At 39.9% G+C, this 13331-nt stretch overlaps 1 protein-coding gene and 1 non-coding gene across 3 annotated transcripts in view; one reads left to right on the top strand and one right to left on the bottom strand.

Annotated features, from left to right (window-relative positions):
- The window catches only part of LOC149797059 (scavenger receptor cysteine-rich domain superfamily protein-like), a 226352-nt gene that overhangs the window by 99808 nt on the left and 113213 nt on the right, over positions 1–13331 (top strand). The window lies entirely within an intron of this gene.
- On the bottom strand, positions 2082–2158 carry Trnap-cgg (transfer RNA proline (anticodon CGG)). The gene has a single exon. It is a non-coding gene; the product is annotated as a tRNA-Pro (tRNA).

Here is a 13331-nt window from a genome sequence, read left to right on the forward strand (position 1 = left end):
CGTGACCTTGTCAACCGGCTACGCCATACGCGGTTATTCTAACTATAGATGCGCCAATCGCAAACCAGCTAAAGGAAAACCCCCAAAATAATAACATTTGATATAACGTCATGTCATTCGTTCCATTCGAAGTCACGATGTCACGACAGCAGAAGAAAAGTATCGCTGTGGCAGCCACGAATAAATGACCTGCCGTCATCCGATTGAAAGCTTCAGCACTAATCGGACGCGATCTAATCATGTTAACCCATCGTCAAGCGACTTTTGTGGTTAAACATAAGACAGCTCAGAAATGTAGCGTTCTGATATTGTCTGTATCTCGACTGTCCAAAGAAGGGGGATTTATTGGAACTCTATTAGCAAGATTGGCTGAATCGTTATTGCCATGATTGCTCGGCCTCAGAAAAGGACCTCAGCTGCCAGGAACCAAGAGTGGCAAAGACATTAGAAAATAGGTATTAAGAAACTTTTCTCTGGATAATCGCTTGGAATCCATCATTCCTCAATTCAAAGGAGTCTCTTTTATAAAGATCGACTTCCTGAAAATATCACCTCTGACGAGTGCTGTGTCATTAACCTACAAAATTATTACGATGGACAGGGCATGCACTACGTGGCCCTCGTGAACCATCCTCATTCGGACGATATGAAGTGTATTTGCATTCGTTTACTTTACGTCCTCCCGATGAAGTAGTGTGCTATCTCCATAGAGCGCATAAAAGAGCGGTGTAGAACTCGTTACAACCACAGTGCGCATAAAAGAGCGGTGTAGAACTCGTTACAACTTAAAAAGGTTGACGATATAACTTGTGGGTCGTACTGCATCGATAAAACAGTGTTATCGCAAACAATTACGCCAAAATAATATCCACTTCTCATATAACCAACATGTACTCGTTGAGTCTTAAGTGTAAGACCAAAACGGATAGTGTCGACCATGCCGAGGTGGTTACCAAATATTATCGCAGAATGATCAAATGGAGGTATGCTGTGTGCGGGTTTAAAAAAGCACACATCGTCGCCGGAATGCTTAGTGTGATGACTTTGTCTTTGTATACCATATGCATCATTGCAGACAATGCGAGCTCGATACTAGCTGGCAGGAGTTTCGGGTGAAAATAAATGTGGACATCGACAAATTCTAGAGGAGCCAAGGATGTCCATGTTCTCATCCGAAAACATCCAGGACCTTGTGGTGGATGGACATTGCCAGGACATAAATACACAGGACCATGGAAGCCCATATAACAACTAATGGCTGAATACGAGCAGGTCAGGAACCCTACAACGGTGTAGATGCCATATCAATGCATCACGATATGTTTCTGAGATTATCCCGACGATAATGCGGGAAGCGATCGAGTCAAGCTGAGGGACTTAAAAGACCTCAAGCCTTAATATTTCAGAAAACATGTCGATCGAGCTCTTATGAGTGGCATACTTGGCACTAAACATTAGCTAGGCATTGACATGAAAACGTTAGCCGAAGTTCATCCCAGAGGAACTGCATAAACCCGCACGCAATCATTGTTCAAGATGTAGAGTCATCGCTGTAGACGTAAATTAGATATGGTCAGAAGATCTCGTTGATATGAGAGATTATAGCGTGTGCAACGATTGTTTCCATTATCTCATGACAGTCATCGATGTCTCTAGTAGATATGTCTGGTTCATTCCTCTCAAAAACAAAAAGGAATTGAAAGCGCTGGACAGTCTCATAGGTACACCAAAGCCTCATGCACTCAGATCATGGATAACAAAACAGTCTCAGATTGGCTTAAAAAATAACATCATCTTGTATAGGAAGTACAATCCTCTCAAGGCCTCTGTCGTCGATGTGATGTGATGTGATTTTTATTTTTAACGTAGCTTTAACAATTTTTCAGTCATATCGCTACGATGTCTGCAATCTGGCAGTTTATAGTGATGTCTAGCACTGGGGCATCATGCCGCAGACATGTAGCATGATGTCCCACCCAGTCACATTATCCTGACACCAGGCCCACCAGTCCTAACACCGACCTCTTAATGCTGAACGCCAAGCGAGGCAACTGTTAGTACCATTTTTTAAGTCTATGGTATGACTCGGCCGGGGATCGAACCCACGACCTCCCGCATCCGAGGCGGACGCTCTAACCACTAAGCCACCGGAGCGGTCTCTGTCGTCGAAAGGTTTAACAGAACTCTCAAAAATCGCATATCGATACCCTTCACAAAACCATTCCCATTACCTACACACTCAAAGATTCTTCAGGAGACACCATCCAATGGTCTTTTTATGAGCCGAGATTACAACAACCTTACAATACGTCTTCTGAGTTGAAAAGCCATCCTTACCAGAGGAAACAAAATCGCTGTTAAATGCTTTGGCTATCATGAACAGTTCAACTTTTGGATTCCCATAGCTTCCTTGACTAAGATAGTGCTTCCGAAATAATCTTATCATACTCCTCCATCAAGCTCTTCCCAGAAACTCTCTTACTTTTCGAGGCAGGCTGGTAAAGACATATCTTCTCAAAGATGCGCTTAAACACATAATAACATTTGAAGAATTTCGCACGACCCACCAACTGAACTCAAATCACCTTATTCAGACACTGGATCATTACTCTCCTCATTCAGTTCCAGCTTGTCTACACTCCGGGGATAACATGGAAGAGACATCTTCGCTATACTACAAACACATCTCTAAAATAAAGAGACAACAAGTAGCAAGAACTCTTACAACTCAGTAGTATAGTTCACTCGTTTATCACACAGTGAACCCCTCTGAGGAGCATAGTAGGCCAAAAACCTCATCACCTAGTCTCATAGGTGATCGGTCGTTCACTATTTTATCACTCAGTGATAAAAGTGAGCCAGAACGCCCATTTGGCTCTAAGGAAAATCTTTTTCTATGTTAAAGCGAACCAGAACCCTCATCAGAAAAACAAGTAAGGCAGAACCCCGTTACCCAGCAGTAGTTTCATGAGGGATCGCGCAATGAGAAAAGTGAGCCAGAACCCTGATTAATCTCTTACTACTCATGTGTGTATTTTGCATGCAGCATGCATGAATAAAGTAATATTTTTGATCTTATTTCACTGATACAAGCTAGTTGATAGTCATTTACATTACTTTACATCATAAACTGATAATAAGTTACTTCCTAAAAGGAAATACTCTAGTATTAGGTATGATATAATTTAAAACTATCGCCCTTAGCTTGCCACGATAAGAATCCTCTAACAAATTTAACTATTGCTTCTATACTGAGCCACTGTAATCATATTGGACGTTTATTAGGGGAGACAGACTGACAAATAGATATAGAGCGACAGAGAGAGACCGAGACGGAGAGAATGGAGGTATTTGCTTTAATTTCAGTCTTATTCATAGTTAAAATATGATAACCACATATCATTAAATCCGTAGGAATAGGAAGAAATGGATTAGAGAGAACCAAAACGGTAATTATGCATGGTCAATTACATCTTTGACAAATATCATTGTTAGGCCAGCTGTGTAATCATCGCTTTATAGGGCGAGTCCGAGAAGTTGTGGCCACGTCAACATTGTCTAAAATTGATTCGATGGAATAACATACAAGGTTGAATACATCATAATGTCATCGCTTGCAAACCAGTCGTTATTGGTATAGTAACTGTCATTGTTCAGTTGTACCTGAACCTCTAACAATACCTTACACGGAAGACAAAACCTGGATGTGTCTTGCAATTCTATTTTTAATTTATTGGGATCTCTGACTGAATTTGTTATATTGAAAATCTCTCTTGCTTCGTCCATTAGCACAGACATACGATGGATCAAATTTTTGTTTAACTGGGCAAATACATTATCGACGTTTATATAATACCGTGCAAAACCAATCCCCATTGTCAAATTTCCAATTGATGAATCTGACAATCTGTGCTGAGCGGCTTCGTCAAGGATTTTCCTAACTGTGGCGGCATAGATTCTGTCGTTAATAATGAAACTGGAGCCATCTTTGGTGACTTTGGTATTGATCACCGTAATCTATATCGACGCAATTGATCTTGCTGAGAAAGCAGTTGTTTTAATCAATTCACAGCGGCACTTTAAAAACTATCCACAACTCGCATTGTCACTTATTTAGAGATGGGCCAAGCGCGAAAATACGGATGTGAGTGCTTTTAGCGCACTAGCAAAATTCCACAACAACATCACCTAACCTAGTTCCATAATATGACATAGACACCGGTTTCTCCCGTTAACTATGCGAATGAGTTTTATACGTCCACGCACGACTGTGCATCAGCAGATTACAATGGCGTGGAATATAGACGGTTGCTGAGGGCGTAATGAACATCAAGTCACCAGGTTCCATCGTTGGCGAAAACCAAACAAAATACAACGCTGAACAACTGCACCAGTCGTTTTCGACCTGCTTTCATTACTACGACTACTGATGTCACATGTTACATTGACTTGCTTTGTTGAATTAATTCTCAAAACGTCAGGCTCGATATAATACTCTACACGCAAAGTTCGTTTATGACCTGGAATGTGGCCAGGCCAACCTATCACTGACCTTAAGGACGAACATGCAATATAAACCTTATACGTTTCAGTTTATATGGCTATGATAGAACTGAGTTTGTTTTCATTGGCAGTTATCGAAATGTCCTTGACAGTTACACCAACATATCTTCATTGATGTGTTGTGTGTTGCAAGCGACAGAAGGAATTTCATTAGTATGCCAGTTCGCTCCAATGTTTGCTTAAAACAAAAATGAGTTGTTTTCGGGCAGACCATTATACTGATGGGATCGGATAGTAAGCTTTTTGTAATAGACTTGCAGCAATGCAATTGCGATTTCAAATGAGCGTGAGTCCTCCACATTCACAGGTGCAGAAAAGGTCTCACTGAATTCTGGTTTAGTGGATTAGATGGTAATTGTTCTGGGCTGTATTTAAAACCACCTGTTGCATTAAAACATATAGTTTACGCAGCACACGCAATGTCTAAGTTGTTTCAAAACTCATCATCGATGATAGATCTTTCTTCTTCATATAGGTCATGAATATCTTGAACAAGTTCATGCATGATATATGTCTCTGTCCGTGATATGATTAGTGAGTAATCGCCGACAAATCTACGAGGATTCATTAATGACTAAGACTCCTTCATTCTTTTGCCTGAGATTCTTCATATCTGTTATTACTTTCTTTACTCATTTTCTGTATTCTTTCCTAGCTGAAACTGATGGTTGTATGGGATAGTTTTCTTCTGCAAATGCTTGATATTTCTTGCTGTAGTTGCTTCGGTGAAGGTTTGACTAAACCGTTTCCGTTTCAGCGTTTTTGCTGATGGAGGCACATGTGCACCACGTTGTTTTTGTTGTTGTAGTTTCTGGTGAAACGTTATTATTTGAGGTATATGCCACCGTGTCTCTACTTCCTTTGTGTGTGCTATATTCTGGATTAAATCAGATCTCTACTGTCCTATGTGACGATCTGATATCGACCACATATGGGGTTTGTTGTGGTGACCTATGTTATTATCGTAATTGCTAATTAATTGCATCAGCCAATGGGATGAGATCCAATATATGCGTTTGGGGACTGAACATTGTGGCCGAAGTGCATCGATGTGTGCCAAACGATGTGAATCACTTTCAGATTGATGATTTGTATTGGTCAATTCAAATGTCACCTAAACACGACACCTAAGATGTAGCTGTTCGATCTTCACGTAGGACAGTGGAGATCTGATTTTAATTAGAATGGGTATTGATTGGTGCGCTAGCCGTAGAGTCATGAAATCTGCGTTATTTTATTTCTTCTTGTGGTGTAGTGATTGGCCTTGGAATTTGTGGTCTTGGTAATTCAAGGTGTGGTTGCATCACTGGTTGAGGTATTGCACGTCTTATAAAAGATCCCTATTATGCGTCACCTTCCTTAATTTTCCCACTCATATATGCATTCAGTATTTGATTAAAACGATCCGACTGAATACGGGTAACTAGTTTCTTTCCAGTAAACTCCCTAAATACCAGTTTTGTTGTTCATTCGCTATCAATGTATTTAGGATTTGTTTTTAATAGCATACTTAACACATACCTTTGCCAGTCGAAAGGTCTCTGAAAAACGAACTATATTGGCTTTGTAAAGATCTGATGTAAAACTTCTTCGTTAAAGAATAGAGGTGGTGTTTTCAACTCTAACTTGTATTCTGGTAGCACGTCTGATATTCTAGCAAGCGCCTCTCAGACGTCTTCATGAAGTTCTTCAACGTCTTTGTTGGATATCTCAGTCATCTGTGGCAAACGTGCGACAGTCTTCCCAATTACTCTCGTCGCTTTCGTGATATCCTTGTTACATTTAGTCATTTTACAAACTGCACCAGCGGCTTCTGTTCCAGTGAGCGCTGTTAATTGTTGTTGCGATTGTAATATATTTCTGACGCACTGGCGGGCTTCTATTAAATTTTCAAGCACTTTCATGTGCTGCTGGGCAGCATCACCTCGTCGTCTTTTGTGCGATTCTATGGTATCACGGCAGCATATTTGCATACGATTGCGTGTTTGATTGTTAAACTGATATGTCCAGACCAGTTTAATATTTACCCCATCAACTGAAAGTTCCGGTCAAATCAAAAGTGAGGAAACTATACGGGTCCGAGGTAATCCGTACAAATATGTCGAGAAATTCATACAACTGGTGGTCCGCAGCACTCCAAATCCAATGAATGTTTCCAAGACCACGCGCGAAATGCCACAAAATATCATAAGCATATTACAATTGTCAAGAATCCCTTCTTGCATATGGGCGTATCGTTGAATCAAAAAGATGACATCAGTGTTTTGTGCTAACATTATGACAATATGTGTGCGGTATTGACATTATTTTCAAGCATAACACCTCCGTACATTATACGATTGTTTTTGTTTGCATTCAAATCGTCAATAGTAGGCGGATCATCAATGGTCAAAAATAATCGATGGAAGCGGAGATTCTCGTGAATAACAAAGTCGTCATGGTGTTGCTACTACTTCTCAACGATTGTTGAACACCTTTTAAAATATCATAACACGGTTGATCATCAACCCATGGAGCAATCAGGTACAATTAATTCCAGGTTAACCACAAGCATATTCAACGATAGTTGAGTTTCTTTCCGGTTCATGCAGAGCTAATTACCAGTGAAGGAACTGAGGATGGGAACAGGGTTCCACCACCATGCTTGGACGAGTTAGGTATTGCTTATATCTGTCATAATGCTATCATGTCTTCATTTTATGCACACTGTCACGCCAAGACACTTACAGCAAATCCAGCTCTAATTCGAACAGACCATGGACGATGAGCGATTACTGGAACATGTGTTCCATGTATAGCAAACATGTTCAATGTTATAAAGTACGGTTTTTTAAAAAAGTTCGCGACTGCATTAACAAAACTACCAGGGTCAGCATGGATTAAATATCCCGGTGAGAAATCATCCTGGCTATAATTAATATGGACCTGGTACAAGGGCTTGATCTGTGTGTGATTTAGATTTTTGACGTAGTTTTAAAAATATAGCTACAATGTCTGAATTATGGAAGTGTATGGTGATGTTTTAGCACTGGATCATCTTGCCGAAGAGATGTTTCATGGTGTCCCACCTAGCTATTATCCCGACACCAGGCCTACCAGTCATATCACTAAGCTATTATTGCTGAGAGCCAAATGAGGGAGCTGCTAGTGCCATTCATGTAATTCTTTGGTACGATTTAGCCGGCGTTTGGACACTCGACCTTCCGCATCCGAGAAGGACGCTCTAATCATTTAGGCCTGGGGAGCAGTATGACACGATCTCATCTACGACTCAGTTCAAACAATCAAACAAGACCTGCCAATCATCTATATATAGCCTAGATGTTGCGTGTTACCGACATGACCATGCATAAGAATCCAATTGTATTGGCGGACGTCAACGCGCCGAAGTGGATCTGATCCATAACTTTATTGCAGTTAATCCAACTTTTTGAGAACGAATCACATGATGGGTCGTCAAAGGAGGCATGAAAGCCAAGATTGCCATAGATGTCTCTCATTAAAAGTAAATTATAATGATATAAGCAAACAACAATGTACACAAAAGGTCGGACATCAAAAATATAGTACAGTCCGCTATAGGATGGGAGAGGTGAAGCTACCGTGGAACACGTAACCAGTGAAGTAAGGAATTGCCTGAGCATGGTTGGCCAAACTAGCAATGTGGTGAATTTATTTACCAGTATTAGAAAGATTTCAATTGGTTGATCGGATGTCCAGGTACCAAATATGATTGTGTTCATAATTGAAAAGGACCAGTACGGACCTACATAGACGCCCTAACCATTGGCATGTATGGGCATCATATGCAAAGAAGCAGAGGCGCTTAGATCAAATGATTTTGCAAGTTACCCAGATGGACTCGAACGAGCTTATACACAGAGGCCGCTCACATGGCCACCATGTGCGAGTAGGTGTCATCAACGATCGAGCACTGATGCAGCGATAAGCACGAACCGATCACCAACAGCGCTTCTGAGTTTCAAGAGTAATCATTGTGTGCCCATGATATTCCAGATCAACTTCAAAATTGTATCGCAGGATGATCCACTTAAATCCACCAACCGAAAGTTGCTGCATCATGACCCAGCCATCAAAGTTATTGGTGTTTATATAAATAATATAACTGTTGGGGTCTTCGGGGTCATAACCGTCCACGTTAGGATTGTTGGTATGAGCGTAACTGCGACTTGGATATTTCGCTACGAACTGATCGTTCGTTAGACAGATTCTGATCAATGTCAGTGGCAATTCTAGCTCAAGTTTGGTTTTGAGCAATAATTACCCAACTTCATATGCGGTGATGAAACGTAATGTGCAGGATCATGCTTGTTACCATGCATCGCAGTATCACGAAATTACCCAAACACACAAGCGAGCAACAAGACATCAGTGCGAAGATAATGGAAGAGATAGTCTCCGAGGATTTTGCACTCGAATGCTGATCAAATATGTCTTTGCATGTTCATAATCTGCTTCTGAAATACCTTCACATGAGAACGATGAACAAAACGCTTAGATCAGTGGCAACAAAGGTTCAGCAAATTTGTTTCAGGTACTCTTGTACTCGTATGAATGCATGTATTTCCATGTTATCAAACTGAACAGAGTCGAGAGTGATATTTAACCTATCTGCCACTAGACATTTCGCTAATCTGTTTAGCGATGAATTTATATAATGTAATTGGCCGATTTGAAACGTCATGCATTTTTCCATGTTGTTGGGGATCGGTAACTTTGATGCCGTGGCTACTGTTTGTATGATTAAGTGGCCATTGTACCCACGGTGGTTATGAAACACCAAAATAAATTTTGTTTGTTGGGATAAATTAATAGTTGCAAATTACATCCGTTGTGTGATTCACCGCTGTTAGCACCAGTGTTGTGACAGTGACCATAAGCTTTGGAACCAGGGCTTTGTTCTTTGTCGGTGATGTGATGTGATTTTGATTTTTAACGTAGCTTTAACAATTTTTCAGTCATATCGCTACGATGTCTGCACTGTGGCAGTTTATAGTGATGTCTAGCACTGGGGCATCATGCCGCAGACATGTAGCATGATGTCCCACCCAGTCACATTATCCTGACACCAGGCCGACCAGTCCTAACACTAACCTCTTAATGCTGAATGCCAAGCGAGGCAGCTGTTAGTACCATTTTTTAAGTCTCTGGTATGACTCGGCCGGGGATCGAACCCACGACCTCCCGCATCCGAGGCGGACGCTCTAACCACTAGGCCACCGGAGCGGTTTCTTTGTCGGTAACGGGGCGATAACAAATCCAGCAATGAATGACAGTCACGAATAGTATTATCAGTGAATCCATTTCACTGACTTTAATTGATCTCAGAAATATCTCAGGTGTGTGTGGAGCGATAACGCCTGTGCACTAGCGCTTTGGGCACGATAAAAACCTAGCTGCTCTATTTGATCATCACATCGAACTACTACATAAAAACCTACATGTTCGTTTGGTCAGCAACTTGCACTGTTTTGATCGATATCATGCGCATTTGTGTTTTTGTTAGTACAGCTTTCAATTAAAACATTGAGGCATTCAAAATCCACATGGATGATACACGGGACGCTCATCTTTCGTTGTATTGCAGGAAATTTGACAATGTTTTCACTAGGCTCTAACATGATTGGGCTCTGTGGTTTTTCGCTGATTCCACAGCAGTAAATATCATGACTTCAATTCAATATTGACAACTTAGCTAATATATTTCTCTCTTTTGTCAGTACAAGCATAACTCTGGAGAAACAGAATCAACACAGAGCTTATTGTTTGTCTGTATACAGTAGATCCACTCATTACAGCATATGTGTGTGTGTGCGTGTGTGCGTATGTGTTTGTGTGAGTGTGTGTGTGTGTGCGTATTAATCACTAACAAACGCCTGCCTGTCTAAGTACAGTCTGTGGGATTTTATTTCTGCCATCACAAGAGAGTTAATACTCATGTAGTATGAAAGAATTGAGCTTTGCCCTTTTGGGTGGGTGGGGGGATCTTTGGGGTCACTGCCATCCATACGAGACTCTACCTCAATGACTGGCTCACTCATAAGACGTGTGTGTTTGCATCCCCGCCGAAATGGAAATTACTACTATGTATCGATTGCGTGGGGATAACTTTGTTATTGGGGTAGAGGTGAGGACGGGTACCAGTGGACCCAAAGGGTAACATAAACGGCAAAACCTGGTAGTTTCATATTACTTTATTACCGTCAAGCGAATGTGATTATGCTGAATCAGCCGAAAGCACTGAAGGCAGAAACTTGCTAGCTTTACTCCGCCTTTTGTTACATATTTTAGTAACGCATAATGATTCAATGTGATTCGACCCAAGTTATAAGAACTTAAATTAGTACTCCCCCTGTATAATACAAGTATTGCAACGTATTTCAAAATTACAACATTGGAAAGAGAGAAAGAGAGAGTGTGTATGTTTTGTTAATTATATGCATCACTACACTATACCACATTTATTTCATCATAAGCTGCGTCCGGTGATTCATTCGAAAGCTTCATATCTTGAATAATATCCCTTTAACACTTATCAGCACAGAAGAATCAACATATGTTCATAATTTCACCTTTATGAAATTTTGAAAGGTTATTTACACTCTGAGAAATCCTTGATTTTCACTTCTCATTCAATCAGTGAACGAATCGGTGATCGTTTACCATGATAAAATCTGGCTGTGAAAAAACTGGCAGGTATGCGATTGTACTCTTGATATTCGTATTTGAGATATCTGATTTCATCCCTTTTCATGATGGTTTCTGGCCATCCAAAATTTGTTTGAAAATCGCGATTTATTTTGCGTCCACTCCACTTGAGCTGATGTGCATTGGTCAAAAGTAGTCCATTATCAGTGTTATCTCTCTAGTCAGGCGTTAAGAAATTTGTGGATGTTTGTTTTCCTATTGTTAACTACATTTTTCTGCGGTTGACTGACTATGCGTTCCCTATAGACTGGTCTCATTGTGGTCAGCTTAAAGCCTTTAATGCATAACTTTATTCATCAACGGCTTAAATTTTTTCCGATCATCTCTGAAAACACCCAAACAATCAGACTATTTCTCTTGCTGCGTGCCTCGATATCAATGCTCTTGTATTTTAATATTTCCCCATAGTCATTCGTGTTTATCTGGTAGCTACCCAACTCGTTCACTCAATGTTCAACTTTTCGAGTCGTCAATCATTGCTTGTTTTTATGGACTGTATCTGTTTTTGACGTGTATTTCACGCCTTATTTCAGCACATGATATGATATACATAGTGACCTATATATGTGGTGGAGGGAGAATCAGGGAAACCCCACATTAATAACCATCAAATCACGGGAAGCTTCAGGCAAGCTATCTCAGTATCAAAATTAGTCTAGCCCGAGATCGACACGTGGACAACAGTGGGACGTCAGTATTCGGCAAAGGCAAGCGTTTTAGACCATTAGGTCATCATGGGCTCCTTAAGGAATGTACTCATTCAAAATAGTTTAAAGTTTATTATTAATATTCATTTATTCAAATCTTTCTATTTGAAAGCACATAATTTGAAATATGGTAGGATATAACTGGTTACTTTCCCCGTCGGTCGCTCATCTGTATGTGGTTCCTTTAATGGCGTGAATCCTTCCCACCTATGTTTCAAGAAAACTAACCATTCTGTGTTGGAGTCACTGCCATTTGATACTGCTACTTCAAATTAAGATACAAGACTAACACTAGTAAAATGAATCGCTCAAACAAACCAGACAACATAAGCCAGAGAGAGTACATGCACTGCACATCTTTATACTACTAAAGGCCTGTTATGATCTTTAACATCTCCTTCAAATGCATGTTACAGGGTACTGTATTAGATTAGTTCATTGATTAATAATGTCGTTTCGTTTCCACGCTATCTATTAGCGAGAGAAACTAAAACATAGTTTGGAAAAGATTGTTCTTCACAGTAGTATGCTTAAAAAAGAATTTTATTCCGGCATGTTCTTATTCCTACGAAAGTTTTTGTTTGGATATTCAACGCACCCTAAGTAAAAAAAATGCCTCCTCCTACTATACAGACCCCTATTTTTTTTAAAAACTCTGAACATGTTGCTTCTATTTTGCCGCGAGATGATGACGATTCTGTTTCTGTTTTTTTTTGTTATCTCAGAGCTTTTAATCGTTTAAATTCTTTCCAAAGTTATTTAAACGTTCAGATCTTTGTGGATCGTCCTGTGCCTTCGACGTAGAAATTTGAGATCACTTATAACCCTATTTTTCATCTTTATTATACATCTCGTCTTCAGTTTATATTTGAAATAGGCACAAAATATGAACTTTGCAAGTTAGTCAAATACAAGTTACTTCATGACTACAGTCGTTGGATGAATAGAAACGAAATATCTCAAACGATTGATAACATTTTGCAAGATTGATTAGATAGGCACATATTGTAACTGATTCTAAAAATCAACTAAATTGCATCGTCTATATGTGATATGCACGATTTAACAAGAAAGGACCCAAACATCTGCACCCTAATTAATTCAAGTTACCGATGTGCAATTGATGTTGTCCACAGTTACGGTGGAAGGGAACTATTTGTTGCTGTATTAAATAAATATAAATACAAAGAAGAATTCTTAGAAAGAAAATAGCCACAACGTTTCGTACAATGTTTCAGATGCAGATATAACACTTTATTGAAATAACGAACAAAAGCTATAGAAAAGCAGGTACAGAACGAAATTCAGCTGTAGTGTTTAATACATAATTTA

The sequence above is a fragment of the Sinohyriopsis cumingii genome, chromosome 6 (assembly GCF_028554795.1).
Source record: "Sinohyriopsis cumingii isolate HCF-2022 chromosome 6, ASM2855479v2, whole genome shotgun sequence".
Lineage (NCBI taxonomy): Eukaryota > Metazoa > Mollusca > Bivalvia > Unionida > Unionidae > Sinohyriopsis > Sinohyriopsis cumingii.